This window comes from Perna viridis, chromosome 1 (assembly GCF_037379345.1).
Source record: "Perna viridis isolate PV_CMFRI_1.1 ecotype Kerala chromosome 1, ASM3737934v1, whole genome shotgun sequence".
In the NCBI taxonomy this organism is placed as follows: Eukaryota; Metazoa; Mollusca; class Bivalvia; order Mytilida; family Mytilidae; genus Perna; species Perna viridis.
In genome coordinates, this window is record NC_142445.1 from 13,736,759 (window position 1) to 13,754,310 (window position 17,552).

Below are 17,552 nucleotides of genomic sequence, written 5' to 3' on the forward strand. Positions count from 1 at the left end.
CATTAATATATCAATACATGGCGTAATGCATATTAAAACCTTAAATTGACGGATTTGTCGAATATATTATTAATAAGATAATAGCATACACTTCAGAAATAAAAAGAACAATTTTAAACAATGAAATTGATTTTTTTTTCACAACAGCCACTATGATGTTCGAAATGTGCAAAATATACAAAGACATATATATTTTGATCAAATCATATTTCTTCTCGTGCCAGAAAAAATCATTTATACTCGAACCGTACATATACACACAAAAAATTTCTCTTCAACTAAAATAAATATTTCATTTTCGGTCTTTGTTTTATTTTTAAAGAACGATGTTTTCTTGTTATTTTTTTCATAGTAGTGTTTTTTGTTTGATAAAAAAGGACCCGTGTTGTCCGGTACCTGTTTTTTTTTAAATCAACGCAAGAAAAAAAAAGTTTCATGAGTGTTTCACGCGAGCCAAAAGTTAACAATATATTAAAATTACAGTACTGATCCAAAATTGTATATAATTACGTAAATATAAAGTTTTAACTTAACACATATCATTTAAAGGAAAAAAAACAACGAATGAATTAAAAAAGAACATACAAATGTAAAACAATTGCTTTTGTATGTACATTCTTAATGTAGGTTTGTAAACGTTTGTTCTCCCCTTATGTTTAGATAGACATGCACAAGTCACATGACCTACGCATGATGTCTTTGATTTTTTAAGGCTGAGGCAACTGGACCCCAAACAAATTTCACTGAATTTTACTTGATGGAATGTAGCTTTCCAAACTTCATAGTTATTGGACTTCAATAGCCGTTGTTTTACTTTCATTTTGTGTATCTATTCATAGCATGTGCTACGGAAATCACGTAGTATTTTTATTATAATACACGAAGGATGCCTCCGAAGGCAAGCAACAGGGGTCGCAATGCGCATCGTAATTTACCGTATAATTTATCATGACCAGAAATTGGACTGCTGATCAGCTTAAAATTGAACTTACAAAACTTGGAATCAGTTTTCCTGGGAACGCGCGCCGATACAACTTGATTTCATTGTATAAACAATATGGCTATACACGGGAGGTAACTGTAACCGATGAGGAGCCAAATATTGGAACGGCTGAAACTATACATGTGAGGCCGTGAGATGGAACAGCTGATGTAATCATGGCCGAAACGGAACTTCCGGTAGTGTATGAAAAGTATCATAATATAAACAATGAACTTCTCAGTGTAATAGTGTAATTCGAGAATTGTCCGCCAACGTCAACGCTTTAAAGAAGGACATGAACTCTGTTACGAATGACATTCAAACGTTAAAAGGCACCAGACACGTGTCAACGGCTGCAGGAAGCCCAGACTTGGCGATGACCACAAAACTAAGCCTAAGGAACTCCAAGAAGACACAACATTTAGCAGAGCATATTTAAATCCTAACTATACAGACAATTCAAATCTTACCAACACACAGTACACAAATCTTAATCAATTCGTCAAAATATGATTCGGGTTATCTCTAAACAAGTTAATTTATTTATTGGAATAAAAATTGGAATTACCCTATTATAAAACTTGTCTCTTACAACTCAAACAAGAGATGCAACTTAAAAATGTGTTTCGGAACTTATATTATTCCAAAACTGTGAGTTAAAACAACTTTGAAATAGTTACTTGGAACATCAAAAATCGTATACATACACAATCGTTAAAACTGCTCATTTAGTTTTAAGGTGTCGCTTTGACGTGAACGTCTCTGACCCGTTATTACAAAGTTGGACTTTGTACCCAAACAGCCTGGGGACCCGTTATACAGTTATACTTCACTACGCAATAACACACTTCAGTCGTTGATTAATGAATTAATCTTTTCTACAAAGGAAGATGATGATTCAATACGTCAATCTACTTTTGAACACTGCCTTGATACTACCACCATATCAGGTGATTGGAAAAGAACGCCCACACACAAGCTATTATAATATCACACAGAGCTTTCCAACTACATGTAGCAATGACTTTATGAATGATGTACATTCTTACAACATAACTTTATCACCGAATTTTGAGATAAACCGATTCGTCACCTTTTTCTATCACATCAAACACAGCAGACCAAAGTCCTTATCAATACCAATCAACATAAGGAAAGATAACTTCAAGCTGGTCATTCTTATTATAAGTGGCGACGTGTCCGTTAATCCCGGGCCTATAAAGAACTCATGAGGAGGCAGTCATAAGGCAGTTGCCAAATCTCATAGATCTGCTCGATGCAATGCCTGCTTTTCGAATGGCACATAAAGTGTGCAAGTATAACACCATCAGAATATACCTTGATAACCAGTTCAAAAGACCCATGGATTTGTAAACAGTATGACAATTTTCATTTTACCGATTCATTTTTCAAAGAGGAAGTAAATCAATACTTTTTCTGAAATTCAAGTTTTACATCCAGTACAAATGAACATTCAGTTTTCGATGAATTGGTCAATGTACGGAAAGATCACCCCAGCAAATTTATCGTGTCACATCTAAATATCAACAGTTTAAAAACAAAATTTATTGAAATTAAAGAGTTGCTTGTTGACAAAATTGCCGATTTTCTAATTATAGCAGAAACCAAATTTGATCTATCTTAGAAAAATAGCTTATGTGAAGTTCCATGATACAAAATTGCGACAGATATCCCTGCAAGGAGAAGACCAGACCTAGAGTGCAAGACCCTTGAAAACATCATATATAAGGTAATCCAGAATAAAACTAAATGGGGTATAATCTGTGTCTATAGGCCACCAAATATGAATGATACGATCTTTAGTGAGAATATTACAAAAACTCTCGACAAATGTATTACGCATTATGATAATTATATGATAATTGGTGACATAAATTATGATCTTTTGTGTTGCAAAGAAGGAAAAGTACTTTTCGATCTAATTGAGCTTTTTGACTTATCAAACTTAGTCAGGGAACCAACATGTTTTATGAAAAACTGTACACGTTCAATGATTGACATCATATTAACAAACAACTATGCATTAGAACACTAAATTTTTCAACAGAAATTAGTGACTGCCATAATATGATCTGTACATTTATCAATAACTCTATTCCTGTCCAAGAAAAACAGAAAATAAAATACAGAAGTTTCCGAACACTAGATATCAATGCGTTAAATGAAGATATTGCAAATATCGATAAACCAACCTATCAAGAGCAAAGTACAAACATAAATGAGTATAATGAATCTTTTGAAAATAAACTGTCAATCATTTTTGATAAACATGCTCATATAAAAACAATGTACAGAAAACAGAATCAGGTTCTTTATATGAACAGGGAATTGCCAAAGGCAATCTGACAAGAAGATGTATTATACCAAATATTAAATAATAAGAATTTTAAAACATGGGAACAGTATGGAATTAGACGAAATCTTGTTAACAAACTAAAACGTAAATCAGAGAATAAGTATTTTTTAGAACGAAGCACTGGAGGATGTAAACAAAATGATTTCTGGCAAACTATAAAGCCTTATTTTTCAAAGAAATGTAAAAGCTCAGCTTCAAAACTTATTCGGCAAGAAAATGAAAATGTTATTTCAAAAAATGAAGAAGTGGCAGAAGTTTTTTTTATACTTTTTTTGTAAACGTAACGAAAGATATTGGAAAAGATTACAATTTTGACAAAGATAATTATCCTAGTTTGGAGAAAATTGAAAATAAAATGTTTGAGAAAAATTGTTTTACTTTTCATACCACCAGTGAGGAAAAAGTAACCAAAATTATAAGCAAATTTGATACAAAAAAAAGGCTACATGAGTTGATAAAATTTCTGTAAAATTGATAAAGTGTTGCAGCTCATAAATTGTAAAACCAATTACTGATATGATCAAATTTTTTATAGAAACTAGTTCTTTTCCAGACAGGCTAAAGAAAGCACAAGTTACAGCTATCTGCAAAACGAGCGATCCTTTCCTGAAACAACTATAGACAATGTCAGTATTATCACTATTCATTCTACAATTTTCGAAAAAGTGATGGCAGAGCAACTCTCAAATTTCTTTGAAAATATATTTGATAATTATTTGTGTGCATTCAGGAAAGGACATGGCTGTCAAACAACTCTGCTAAATCTTTTGGAAGATTGGAAACTGGCTTTGGAACAAAATCATTTTTTGGCTGCTATTCTTATGGATTTATCTAAAGCGTTTGACTGCCTTCCCCACAATATTTTGATATGTAAACTGTCTTCTTATGGCCTGTCTGAAAAAGCTTGTAATCTGCTTTTATCTTACTTATCAAGTAGAAAACAACACGTAAAGATAGGTGGTATTGTAAGCCAATGGGCAGATATTGAAAAAGGTGTACCCCAGGGATCAATACCGGGGCCTTTACTATTTAATGTTTTTATCAATGACATTTTGTATTTCATTGAAAAGGGTAATCTTTATAATATTGCAGATGAAAATACTTTGTTATACTATTCTTCTAGTTATGATGATCTTGTAAATGTTTTAGAAACAGAAAGTAAAATTTTAATTGATTGGTTTCATGTTAACTGCATGCAGGCTAACCCTGAAAAATTTCAGGCGATTGCTGTAGGTAAAAAGTCTGCTGAAAGGTCTCCTTTTTTAAGAATTGGTAATATTAATGTGACATGTGAAGAGACAGTCAAACTTCTAGGTGTTGATATAAATTTTATGTTAAATTTTGATTGTCATATTAAAACTTTTTGTACAAAAGCTGTACAACAGCTGAATTTTATAAAAAGAGTTGGTAGAACTAAGTAGACCTACTATTTTTCATACATTTATATTGTCAAAGTTTAATTTTTGTCCTCTTTCTTGGCACTTTTGTTCAATGGCCAATACAAAGAAAATAGAAAAAAAATACAAGAAAGAGCATTACGGTATGTGTATTATGATTATAACTCTTCTTACGAGGATCTTTTAATAAAGTCAAAAATGCCTTCACTACATATAAGACGTTTTAGAGCCATGGCACTAGAAACTTTTAAAATTTTACATGATCAAGCACCATCTGTATTATCCGATTTAATATGTAAACAAAATCATACTTATAATTTCAGATACAGTAACTTATTACAGATCCCTCATGTAAAAACAACAAGATATGGGAAACAATCATTTAGGTACGCTGCTCCAGTCCTCTGGAACTCTCTTCCTGATGATTTCAGACAGTGCTCAAATTTTAATCGATTTAAATCTATGATTTTGAGCTGCTAGTTTTATTAAACAGCTTATTGCTTGCTTTTCATTTAATTTAAGTGCTTATAAGTGCTTGTAAATGTCTTAACTTGTCTTCGTCACATTTTATGTATGTATCGTTTTATGTATTGTATTACATGCATGCATGCACTCGCTGTTTTTATCATTCACTTTTTGTCGGTTTTAAAAGCTCTTTAAGAGCTTATGTTGTTTTGTTACATAACTTGCCGACTTTAAATAAAGCTTATTTGAATTGATTGATTGAACAAAGTTCAGCTTTGTAAAGGAATCCTTGCCTTGTGTGGAAACAGTATCACCTCTGTTATGCAAAGTGTAATAGAAGGTAAGGAAGTTTATTTGGCAACATTGACTCTTCATTCAGAATTGTCAACTTTCCCTTCATCTGTTGCAACATCCCTTCAGCACCTGCTTATGGAGTGTTCATATCACAACTCATACGTTATGCCAGAGCTTGCCGAAACTACGCAGACTTTTTGTATCGCGTCAGAACTCTAACAAATAGGCTTCTGGAACAGGGTTATGTTGCTACAAGATTGAAGTCATCAATACAGAAATTTTATGGTCGTCATCATGAACTCGTGGATTGTTATGGTGTATCCATCTGCACCATGAAAACTGATTTATTTAACGGGTCATAGTTTTCCTATGTCTACCCTGGACTTGACTTTTTATGAGCAACTCGGCGGGTGTTTCTAGAAAATAGGGGACGCTTACCCTACCGGTGCACCTGGTCCATGATCCCAGTTTTTAGTAGAGTCCGAGTTGCTCATTTGCTTTTGTTACTTTGTATGTGTGATTTTAGTTACTTTATGTTCTTTGTTGTGTATGTCTGTTTTCCATGTCTGGTCTTTGTCCCTGGATTCTTTTGAATACCGCTATAACCTTGGTTCCCTTGATTACTCTTTCTATTGCTTATACCACATTTTAGTTACTCTGCAGAATGACAATGAACGTCCATACCCTAGGCTAAATAAACAATTGTCAATAGCAGAATTTGTTGATGCTTTCAGGATATACAAGAGCATTAATGTGTGTGGTTTTCCTACATAGACGTGCTGAACTTGATCTTTACGAAAGAGACATTATAGAAATGGCAAGATGGTATGTTGGTAATGGCGTTTATGAGTACCATAAGCTTTTTAGTGCTAGTGCTACAGCCCAGCTCAAATATCAAAGATTGCCGGTATATTGGTCTGTCAGGAATAACACTTTATTCTGCAATATATTTGCCAATATGAAACCATACTTGTTTAAATTGTCAGAGTATAAACCATTCAGTGGCCTTTTGCCCTAACAATGTCAGGAATTCTGATGTTTCCATGATTGCACAGCCAATTTATAGAGATTCCAACAAAGTTCTGAATGACAATAGGCATACCGTTGCTTATGGGAGACTTAGGATTACTTATGGTGGTGTAGAAATTTGCAATAACTTAAATGCAGAGAAAGGATGTACCCGACCAAGATGTAACAATTTACATGTTTGTGCTATATGTAAGAAAGCAGAACACGGGAAATCACAATATCTTCATTAAAAAAACTTGATAGCCCCCAAAGTGCCATTCAAACCTTAGACACAAAAGGCCCAGTGTCTACTGCTTTAAATATTTTCAAATGCCACTATCCAGATAGGGAGTTTGTGCAAAACTAAGTGACAGGTCTGAAATATGGCTTTGATAATGGTATTTCTCCATTACCATCTTCCTCAGTTATATATAAAAAAAAATGTTATCAGCTAGACGTCAACCGGATATCACTTCAAAATATATTCTGTCTGAATTAGACAAAAGGTTTCATCTATGGTCCATTTATTAATATACCTTACGACTTATACCGCATTAATCCAATAGGCATCGTCGAAAGGAAATATTCTATAAAGGAAAAAAATGATAATGGATTTATCGGCACCCAATGATGATTTAGATAACCCTAGTTTAAATGACCTAATTAATAAAAAAAGATTTTCTCTACAGTATGTTACCATTGACCAAGCCATCCATATCATTAAAAAATGTGGGAAAGGTAGTTGGCTATCCAAAACCAATATTTCTGATGCATTCAAATTAGTGCCAATAGCAGAACATTTATGGCCATTGGGAGGATAAATATTCCTTTTATTCTAGATTAGTCTTTGGTAGTCGGTCAAGTCCGAAAATATTTGACCAAATATCTCTTGCATTATGCTGGATAGCTGAGAATGTATTCAAAGTAAATAACATTTTACATTTGTTAGATGACTTCCTTACAATTCACCCACCAAACTACGAAGCTGATAGAACTATGGCAATATTAGCTTTGTAATTCAGGAAGTTGAACATTCCAATTGCACCCCATAAGACTGTTGAACCGAATCACTGTTTGAAATATTTAGCTGTAATATTAGATACGGAATATATGAAAGCTCGGTTACCCAAGGAAAAATCGAAAGGATTTGTGAAATCATAGAAAAATTTCTGACTATAAAGTCATGAACAAAGAGATAATTACTCAGTTTATTGGGTCATCTCAATTTTGCAGAGTAATTTATCCTTAACGTTCATTTATTTCGTATCTAATTAAGCTTTTTACAACTGTTTAAAACTGCATTACCACGTTTATCTTACCAAAGAATGTAGATTGGAAATACTAGTTTGGCTGGAATTCCTGTATGGATGGAATGGCGTTTCTTTCTAAATTTATAATCTTACTCCAGCATCTGATTTGCATTTATTCACTGATGTTGCATACTGCGATTTGAGGGGTATTTATGGTATCATGTGGTTTTCATTGGAGGTTTCCCTCACAGATGTTGCACAACAAAGAAGCTTCTATGGCTAATTTCAGTTATATCCCATAGCTATGGCTATAGCCTTGTGGGGTAGTATAATTTACTTGGGCTAGGCATAGAACTGTGCTTCATTGCGACAACATGTCTACAGAAGCGATTATAAACAAAGACTGTAAAGTATCGACAGCTAGCACCATGGGCAGATCAATTTCAAACATCTTGTATTCAGTGGACAGATTTGATGATGCATGTATGAAGGAACGGTTATGGAACGCTTCTATTAGTGCAAATACCGCAGCCGCTTCTAAGACTGGTTTTGAACTTTTCTGCCAATTTGTCACCTTGTATGGTATGGCTAACCAACCAGGAGACCTGCCTACTATAGACGAAGAGTTATTAATTAAGTTTGTTACATACTGTTAACGAGCCTTAAATCTCAAATTAACCACTTTAAGATTTATCTATCTGGGTTAGGCTTTTTTACTTGAGCAAAGTTAGAAAAGATCCCCTTATGTATAATGATAGGTTAGAATGTATATTGAGAGGTTTCAAAAGCATTCAATGTTCTGATTTAGCTTTAAAGAAAAGACTTCCCGTGACTCTATTTATTTTGACAGTGATTTGTAAATTATTTAAAAAAAAGGGTTTGTCCCCTTTTCTAGACTCTATGATGCTAGCACTTTGTCAATTAGACTTTACTGTTACCAGTAAATGGATCATGATATTTATCTTAATGCAAGATATTACTTTAATAGGTCTTACTTTGTTTTGAATTTGAAAATGTCGAAGACTGATCCTTTCAGACAGGGTGTAAATATTCATATTTTGAATCTGAAAGTATCAAACCTGTACAATGTATGAAACACTTCATCAGCTCTTTTTATAGACTGAAAAGGAGCACCATTGAATAGAAACACGTTTATTGACTTTTTCGACATGCATTATCTTCATTAGGTATTGATAATTCCAAATACAGTGGTCATTTCCTTTCGTATAGGGGCAGCTCCTACTGCAGCTGCTGCAGGAATCGAAGATCATTTGATTTAAACTTTAGGTCGATGGTCATCAATCTGTTATACTAGGTACCTTAGGACTTCAGTAGATACAATTATGCATGCACGAATCAAATGAATATTTCCATGTTTATTGTTGACTATAGTGGGTTACAGCACCTACATTTAAATGTACAATACATACAGTGGAGCAATCTCTTTCGGGGCACTCGTTATATTCATGTTGGCGTTTTCAGTTCCATTTTTCTGGAATTATAATCCCCAATTCAGATTGCACAAATGCTTATGTTATTAACCTGCTGAGCTCCCCCAGGTTATCTTTTACTTCCTTGAAGTTTTTTCAATGGTTAGAAATCAGTTGTGGCATCTGCCGTACTTCCCCCAGATATCTAGTCCACAGCTTCCAAACATCAGTAGGTGTGCCTGCCGGGCTCTTCCAGGTACTAAGATAAGGTTCTAGGCGTGTTTGCCGGGCTCCCAGACACTAAGTTTCAGGAGGTAAGCGTGCCTGCTGATCTCCCCCAGGTACTAAGATAAGGATGTAGGTGTGCCTGCTGGGCTCCCCCAGGTATTGATTTCTAAAATAAGTTTGTTTTCTACAAGTAGCCCCAGATTGCCAAATTATGTTTTGTATTTTTTATTATTGAATATTGTGTTTATGTAGATATTTTATACTGATGTTTTACTTGGTTTAAATGTAGTTATTTTAATAGATTTATTAACTTATTACCGCTATAACCTTGGTTCCCTTGATTACTCTTTCATGTGTTTGCATTAACAAAAATGTTTTGACTATATACACTCACCAACTTGTTAACTTGTAAGATACGGATGTACATTAAGACAACATGTACGTATACATGTATTTACTACATGTAGTTTTTTTTTAAATTCCATGAAACTTACACAGAGGTGTTGTCAGCAAAATGACGGAAAAGATGTGACAGACGTTTGATATGTGTTGAACTTGCATAAATGGGCACCTTAGGAAATGTTCCTCTTCTAAGTATGAATTTGGTTTCTCAGTATGATAAAATGCATACAGATGTACAGAATAATTGAATGTGTTTTTATGGTTAAGAGTGCATTTTGGAAGGTTTGTATCATGTTCTTGAGAGTATATAAAAATATAGTTTGTTGTGATTAGGGTTAAATAGAGTTAGTGATGTTTTGAACATCAAAATTCTTTGAATTATGATACTGAAATAGTATGCAACAACGTTGAGTAAAAACACTAATTTGCGAGTTATTGTTCGTATAATATATTTATATAATAGCAAAGTAAGCCATACTTATTTTCTTAAAAAAAAACCCGAATTCTTCGTTGATTAAAGTAAAATGCTGAAAAATATATTGCAATGTTACTTGGACATTGATTTTTATATAAACTATATAGATGGCACTGATTTTGCAAGTGTTTCATTTCCCATGTTTAAAGAAATCGATAATTCACATTCTAAACTAAACCCGGTAATTTCATGGTAAAACTATACATGGAAGCTAAGCTATTGGTCATTCTTACTCTTCTGTACCGTGCCACTTTATTTTGTGACAGAAACTTATGAAAATGTCCTATCTCTAGTGAGTGTTACTAAAGTGATCATCATATCGTTTTAATCTTGAGAGGATTGTTTCTTTGAATATGCTTTTGGGTCTTCGTTGTCTGTCTCATTGCCCATATAAAGTAACTCCATAATTTCTGACTTGTAACTTCTTCGTATATTTTTGGTTTTTAGAAGTATAAGACACAAGTTGTAGATGATGGGTTCGAGAAAAGATGGCAATGGTTTGTTGCATTCACAAGTAAATAACTGAAAGGTTTCATATCAGACCTACACATGTCCCTTTCTTGAAAGGTTCTATCGCTTTCGAATAAGATCAGACAAAAATTGCTAATTTATTTCTGTTAATCTCCATCCATACAGGAAGGACATATGCACCAGTAAGCTTCCTTTTGTATATTGTTTCAATCAATTCATCCGTGTTGGAGTAGTTACGCAAATATAGGTTGACGACAGAATAATAAGAAATAATAATGATACTAATGATAATAACAACAAAAATGAAGCTTATTCAGGGGAACATAAATAACTTCTTTGGCGTGCTATTGAATTAAAAAAAAAGTGCTATCTGTTCAATTTATTTATGTATTGAGGCTATTGGAATGTAAGGAATTGCACTATACATATTTATAGCATTGATCAAATAGTTCATGCTAATGCCCGTAGATTTTTAGAAAGACAAAACATCTGTAATCTTATACACCCGAGGAGCTTGTTTTATCCTAACCAATCAGTGTTCCAGCTTCGATTAAAAAAATCAGGGTGCATTTCCCGAAAAGGGGCACTTTGGCGCACTATAGAATTTTCAAAAGAAGTCAAATGCAAAAGTGTACACGTTAGGTTCACAGTCATACATGTATGTAGACAGTTTAAATGTCCCAATAGCTTTGTCAACCCTTTGTATTGTTCAGCAGATTGGTAACAAAAGAGTGTCATGGTAGTAGGAAAGTCACTGTAACATGTAAAATATCGTTTAATGTGAAGTATTGTATCTTGTTTCTATGACAACATTTCACAAAGTACCTTTCTACCTCTATGTAAATTAAAGGCAACACAGCAGCTGTACTCTTTAAATGTATAATGGTATATTTTCTTGACTTTCATTATGCCATTCCTTTTTAAATACTCAATAGCAAAATACGGTCAGTTGGTCGGAAGAAAAATAAAAAAAAAAAAAAACAATTGTAGAAGTGAATTTCTCTATTCAAAGCCTTATTCAATTAAAATATCATTGACGAAGGGACCTAACTATCATTCTCAAAGTTGATTCCCTGATACTGTGTTCAACATGTGTATCTTCGTCTTTACATATATTGTATATCACGAGATAAAATGTATCAGGAAATGCAACAAATATTCAAGATTGCTGCTACCAAATTTCCAAAATCATTGAAAAATTAATAGATAGTATTTATTATAACTATTTAAAAGTAAGTTTTTGACAACTGTACTGTTGAAAATATGGAAAATGTAAAAAAAGATTAAACATAAGGTAACAAATGTAACTTTCATTTTGAATTAACAAATATGTGCAATTTTGTAATTCGTAAACACACTTGGCTCTAAAAAACGCTTGATCTGTTCAATTGACATGATTTGTCAGCTGAGTTGTGCAGTCGAAAATGATCAAAAACAAATGATTGGCTGTCAATAAAATGGTGGTAGATCGAAATGGGACCTATTTTTTACTTGTCCGTCAACCTTGATCAGTATTGGCAACATGGAATAACTGACATTGAGAAAATTAAAATATTGTGAAATGAAGACAACTGTAAGCAGCAAAACTCTGAATTACTGTAAAGGCGTTTATTTCAAGCTCTCTTTGATAAATAAGAGATATGTGGACAATAAATTGATTTTTATGGATGGATTATAATGATATAATTGTCTCATATAAGTCTCAATTATGTCGGGAATATGATAAACACGTACTGGTGCACAATTCGTATCTGAGTTGTGTTTACTGTTTGTTGTAACACAAGTCTACCAACCAAAAACTTTTTCTTAAATAGCATTTGGAATAATCTGTTCCAAAAGCCTAATTTCAAAATAGTTAAGTGCGGTACAAATTTCTATGTAGTTTCGGCAAACTACAGCATAACGTATGAGTTGCATACTGTGATGGAAAACTCCACACGCAGTTACTGAAATGACGTGGAGATGAAGAAGTTACAGTGTTTGTCGTATTGCTGAAGGGGCAAAAGATAATCGTTAAAAATATTGAATCGCAATGTACTGACCAAATTTTCTAGGATAAACATCACCACCAACAATTTCAGTCCGTAACCTTCAATTTTGACAATTATTTCGTTCCTTTTCTACAAAGCCTCGTTTCATAACTAAGTTGCCTAAATATCTCACATTGAGGTAGCCTAAAAAAATGCATCGGCGCAACAGTTATATAGTTATATTGATTAGGCTTTTTTTTTAAAGATGAAAGTAACATATGTCTAGGAAACAGGAATAAATGACGTTCGAAATAATTGCATTTTACTGATATATTATTCTAACCAGCAAACAATGGTGAACTACTGACATAATGAGAACAACTAGTTCGATCTAGATCAGTGCAACCAGTACTTGACTGCTGATATTTAAATGTGCACAGACATATGAGATAAAAACAAAACTTATGAAAACATAAGATTCTTTAATGATGTGTTGTGCCTATTGGTATTTATAGATATGATTCACAATTCAAATAATGCTATATATATTAAATAAGAAAAAAAAACAGTCTGTTAGTGTACTTGCAACTAACTGAAATGAGCATGGAATTGCTGATTCAATTAAACATGTAAGAAAGTAGCTTTACAGAAATATTCCATGCTATTATCTTTACTTTATCTTTATTATCATGATTCATGATTTTATGTTGTATAGTTAGGGATCTTAATTAATTAAAAACCATTAAACGAATATGTCAAAGACATATAAAGAGTAATTTTACGTTCGTGTATTTTGATTCTAAATGATATCATTAAGCTAGTTAAATCTTATTTTAAATGTGTCTGGTTTTCAGTTTGATATTTGCAATTTGATAAATCACTAACACATGTTTTATTGCAGTATGACCTGATAATAGTTGCAATAGTTACAGAAGGAAGCAATGTACTCTCAATCTATATCTATGTATTACATTTTTTTGCTATTCATATTATAAAAAGGGTTGTAAAATAATGCAGACAAAACATGACCTTCTGTTTTTTAAGTTCAATCAAACTCAAATGTTTTGAGTATTAAAGCGAATACCGTCTTATTTTTAAAGAAGTTTTCTTTTAGTTCAGCAATTTTTTTTTGTTACGTGCAAGTTTCCTTTCAATTTTGACAAATTTATTGTTTTCAGTGCACACTTAACTTACCCGGCCTCGTTTCTGCTTTTAGAAAACGATGACAGAATAAAATATTCCAGCTGTCTGTAGTATAACATTTCGTGCACATATAAAATGTTTTACCGATTAAAACATATTCTTGATCATTGATCAGTTGCGTAAGATGAAAACTAATTCCGCAAACGCGGATACAGAGTTCCCATAGATAATGAAACATTGTCCATATGGAATATAAACGCACTCTTATGCCATCGAGTTTCGTAATTAGTCGAAATGGACGACTGTCTTGAAGACATCCCCGGAATCGAAAATGTCTTCGAGACACACGAAAAAAAAATGTTTTGTGCCTTGAAGACATAATGTAAAAAAATGATCAGGAGCCTCCAAAATGGATTTTAAACTTATTTCAGTGAATTGGACTATGTCATGTCTTTAAGACATGTCTTGTAGACACACGTCTTGAAGACACGGCAAGATGCATTAGAAGAAAAAAAATAATCCGTTACTATTTAAAGCCGTCTTATAGATTTAGGCTAGATTTTCGCACAGTTCGGAAGTAAAGATAGGAAAAAGATTTCACGTGTTCTTAAGATACTTTACAATAAGCTCCGAGAAGTCATACCAGGGACGAAAAGCCAAAGAAAATGGAAAGCAATCTTCATAGCAAAACTTTTCATGATTAGTTGTTTTTTTCCCATTTAATTGATGTATGGACTGTATGTTTATGAATATGAACCGCTAGTAGGTTATTCAAACTTGAACCATTTATAAATGAACTGGCCACTTGGTGAAACTAATGTAAAATAAATTTAAATAGTGAAACTTCAAACATCCTTTTTTAGGAAACACTGGCCACTAAAATTCAAAAGTATACATCTTATATTTAAAAAAGACTTAAATAAAATTTGGCTTTATTCTTTCATCGTCCACTCAGAAAGATACATTTTCAGGTCAGTTTATATCATGATTCATTTACTCCATCTAAATTATTGTGGAGATAAAATTATTAAAAAAATCGATTTTAATAGACATTTATTAAGGATAGAGTATTTATATAAAATACGTTTTCGAATTTGAAATGGGTACGAACTTAAAAAAAGGGTCGAAACATTTTTGAGATGAACTAGCAGTTGGTACTAGACTGGTTTCCGATTTACGGCACCAGCTAATGTGCACGGACAAATTGTGTTGTTAACGAGTTGTGAAGTGCAGACCTTCTGGCGAAGAAAATGACCAACAATTAGTCAAATAAGTATTTTACTTGTTTTATTTGTTAACCGATGAATTTGAGACTGCACTTTTTAACGGCAGATCGCATAAAACCCAGAAAACGCCACGCTTTTTGTACTCACGAAACATTCGTATACAGGTACTATCGCTTTCTTATAACATGTATAAGTACAATCATGAACATTACACCTTTGTGGATTTTCGGAAATTGGAAAGTATGCTTGTTTTCCCCTGGTACATGTATATATGCTTTGAAAGCATATTACACTAGAAATTCAACTTGTCCCACTTTGACACAATATGATATAAAAAAATTACCAAACTTATGGACAAATATTATTTGACATAAAATTTTTCCAAATGATACATCCTCAATTAATTAAATAAGATACAGTTGTATGTATGTAACTGAAATGATATTTAAAACTTGGTGCTCTGTGGTTTATCTTTATATTTTGTAGTTGGAATAAAATCTTTAAAACAGACATGATAGAGGAATGCTTCCTGACTTCTCAAACTCTATAAAGATTCACCTACCATGTTTCCCTGCTTGTGGCTATAGTGAAAAACGGAGAGAACAGAAAAGTACATGTATTTCCTCAAAGTATTAACCTTGAGCGTATGGGCATTTTGCATACGCCTCGTTTCAGTTAAAGAGATTCATTTCTATGGAAGTCAGCTGAGGTTGACAGGCCTAAAATCAGAGACATTGCAAAGGGATCCAATTGAACAGAAATTTTAAATGATTATTACAGAGAATATTTTAATGATACATACATAATAAAAGCATTTCAGGTATTTTATGTTTGAAGATGTGTTTACACATGATTACTGTTTTTATAGCCTGTAAATCTTATGTCCTTTCTTTGTCAGGTATCCAACCAGTTTCAACAAAGATTCGACATATATGTGTTGTATATGGCAAATGTTAAAGTTGTCCATTACAGGAGATTTTATGTGCCACATACACAATACCTAGTCAGCAAGCATGTTCAAAATGCTTGCCTAATGTACAATAAACAAATACTTGTATTGTGCTTTTAAAATGAAAAAAAATCATGAATACTCAATGAAAGAATTTTTTTAGTGTACAATGTACAATCGTACAATATCAGAAGTTGAACTGTGTTTTAATGTACTTCAACTTGTTATAGTCAATCTTCTTTTTTTCTCACATCTTGATTGATTAAAAGAATCAAGTCGTTCACTGTGTTTTCTTTCTTTACACTTTACACCTTAAAATGTGACTTGAATTGATGCAATCATTGATGACAAATAGTAGAATAGTGGTAGAACAGTTTCATTGACTGTTTGTATATTTTTACAGACACATATCAAAACATCATACATCATAAATGTACATGTAAGAACAATATAAAAATAGCCATTTTGCAGGCTTCACAGGTTAAAGACTTATGCAGGATTCTCGGAGTTAACACCTACATGTACATGTATGGGGATTAATTTGCCATTTACCTGTAGTTTGAATTACATGTATTTTTGATCCTACTAATATTGTTGGCCTCTTTGCTTATCCTGAATAAAAGTCCATGTGAGTTTTATACCATAATTTGAATCAATTAAATGTCAGGAAAGTGAGACTAAGTTACTACTTTAAATAGGACGGCAAAAAAATTGTATAATGGTACATGTATGTTGCTGTTAAGGTCTGTTGTCAACAATGTGTGTAGATACTAAATTTTCATTCGATAACTTGAATATTTATGAAATTTTATAAAGGGTTTTTTAGACACTTGGTTTATGTGGGATAACTTGAGTATTAGTTGATATTTATTAAATTTTATAAAGACTTAGATTACAAACCAGAAAAGGAAGGTTGGTATTGATTTTGAGGGTTATAGTCCCAACCATGGCCTTAAAGAAGCATATGTGTGCAGTCAATGATATTGTTTCACAATATTCTATACCACAATGGTCAGACTTGGATTGATTTTTGAACTTTTCAGAAATTAGGGGCCAGAAACATGCATTTTCCTGATGTCAGAAATAAAAACTTTTTTGGTCCAATTTTGAGAATTTTTTTTAAATTGGAAACCTAATAAAAATCCCTGCCTGTATTGTTTAATCAGATTTCAGATATCTCATGGTTTTCAAGTTATAGGGGGTCAAAGAAAGGAGCCACACCCGAAAAAAAATTGATATTTCACCTAATTAATTTTTTTTATTGAATTTCAAGTTTTGTGCTATATTATGTCTTCAAACAAGTTGCAGTGTCCATAATGAATTGTAAGTCCCTATGATTATATGTGTCAAACCCCAATATTGTGTCCACACTTGCCCCAACTATTCAAGGTTTGACCACTTGGGTTGTACCATGCTGCACTCAGGGAAGCATTTTATTAGGATTGTGACTTGAGCTAAGTAAGAATACCGGTAAAGGGTTTCAAA

The 17,552-nt window shown here is 32.8% G+C and overlaps 1 long non-coding RNA gene across 1 annotated transcript; it reads left to right on the forward strand.

The window, feature by feature from the left end:
• The first annotated feature begins 1,620 nt into the window (after positions 1-1,620).
• Positions 1,621-5,469, forward strand: LOC148627347 (uncharacterized). The gene is made up of 3 exons (XR_015919304.1): positions 1,621-2,732; positions 3,913-3,985; positions 5,080-5,469. It is a non-coding gene; the product is annotated as an uncharacterized LOC148627347 (long non-coding RNA).
• Positions 5,470-17,552: the final 12,083 nt, after the last annotated feature.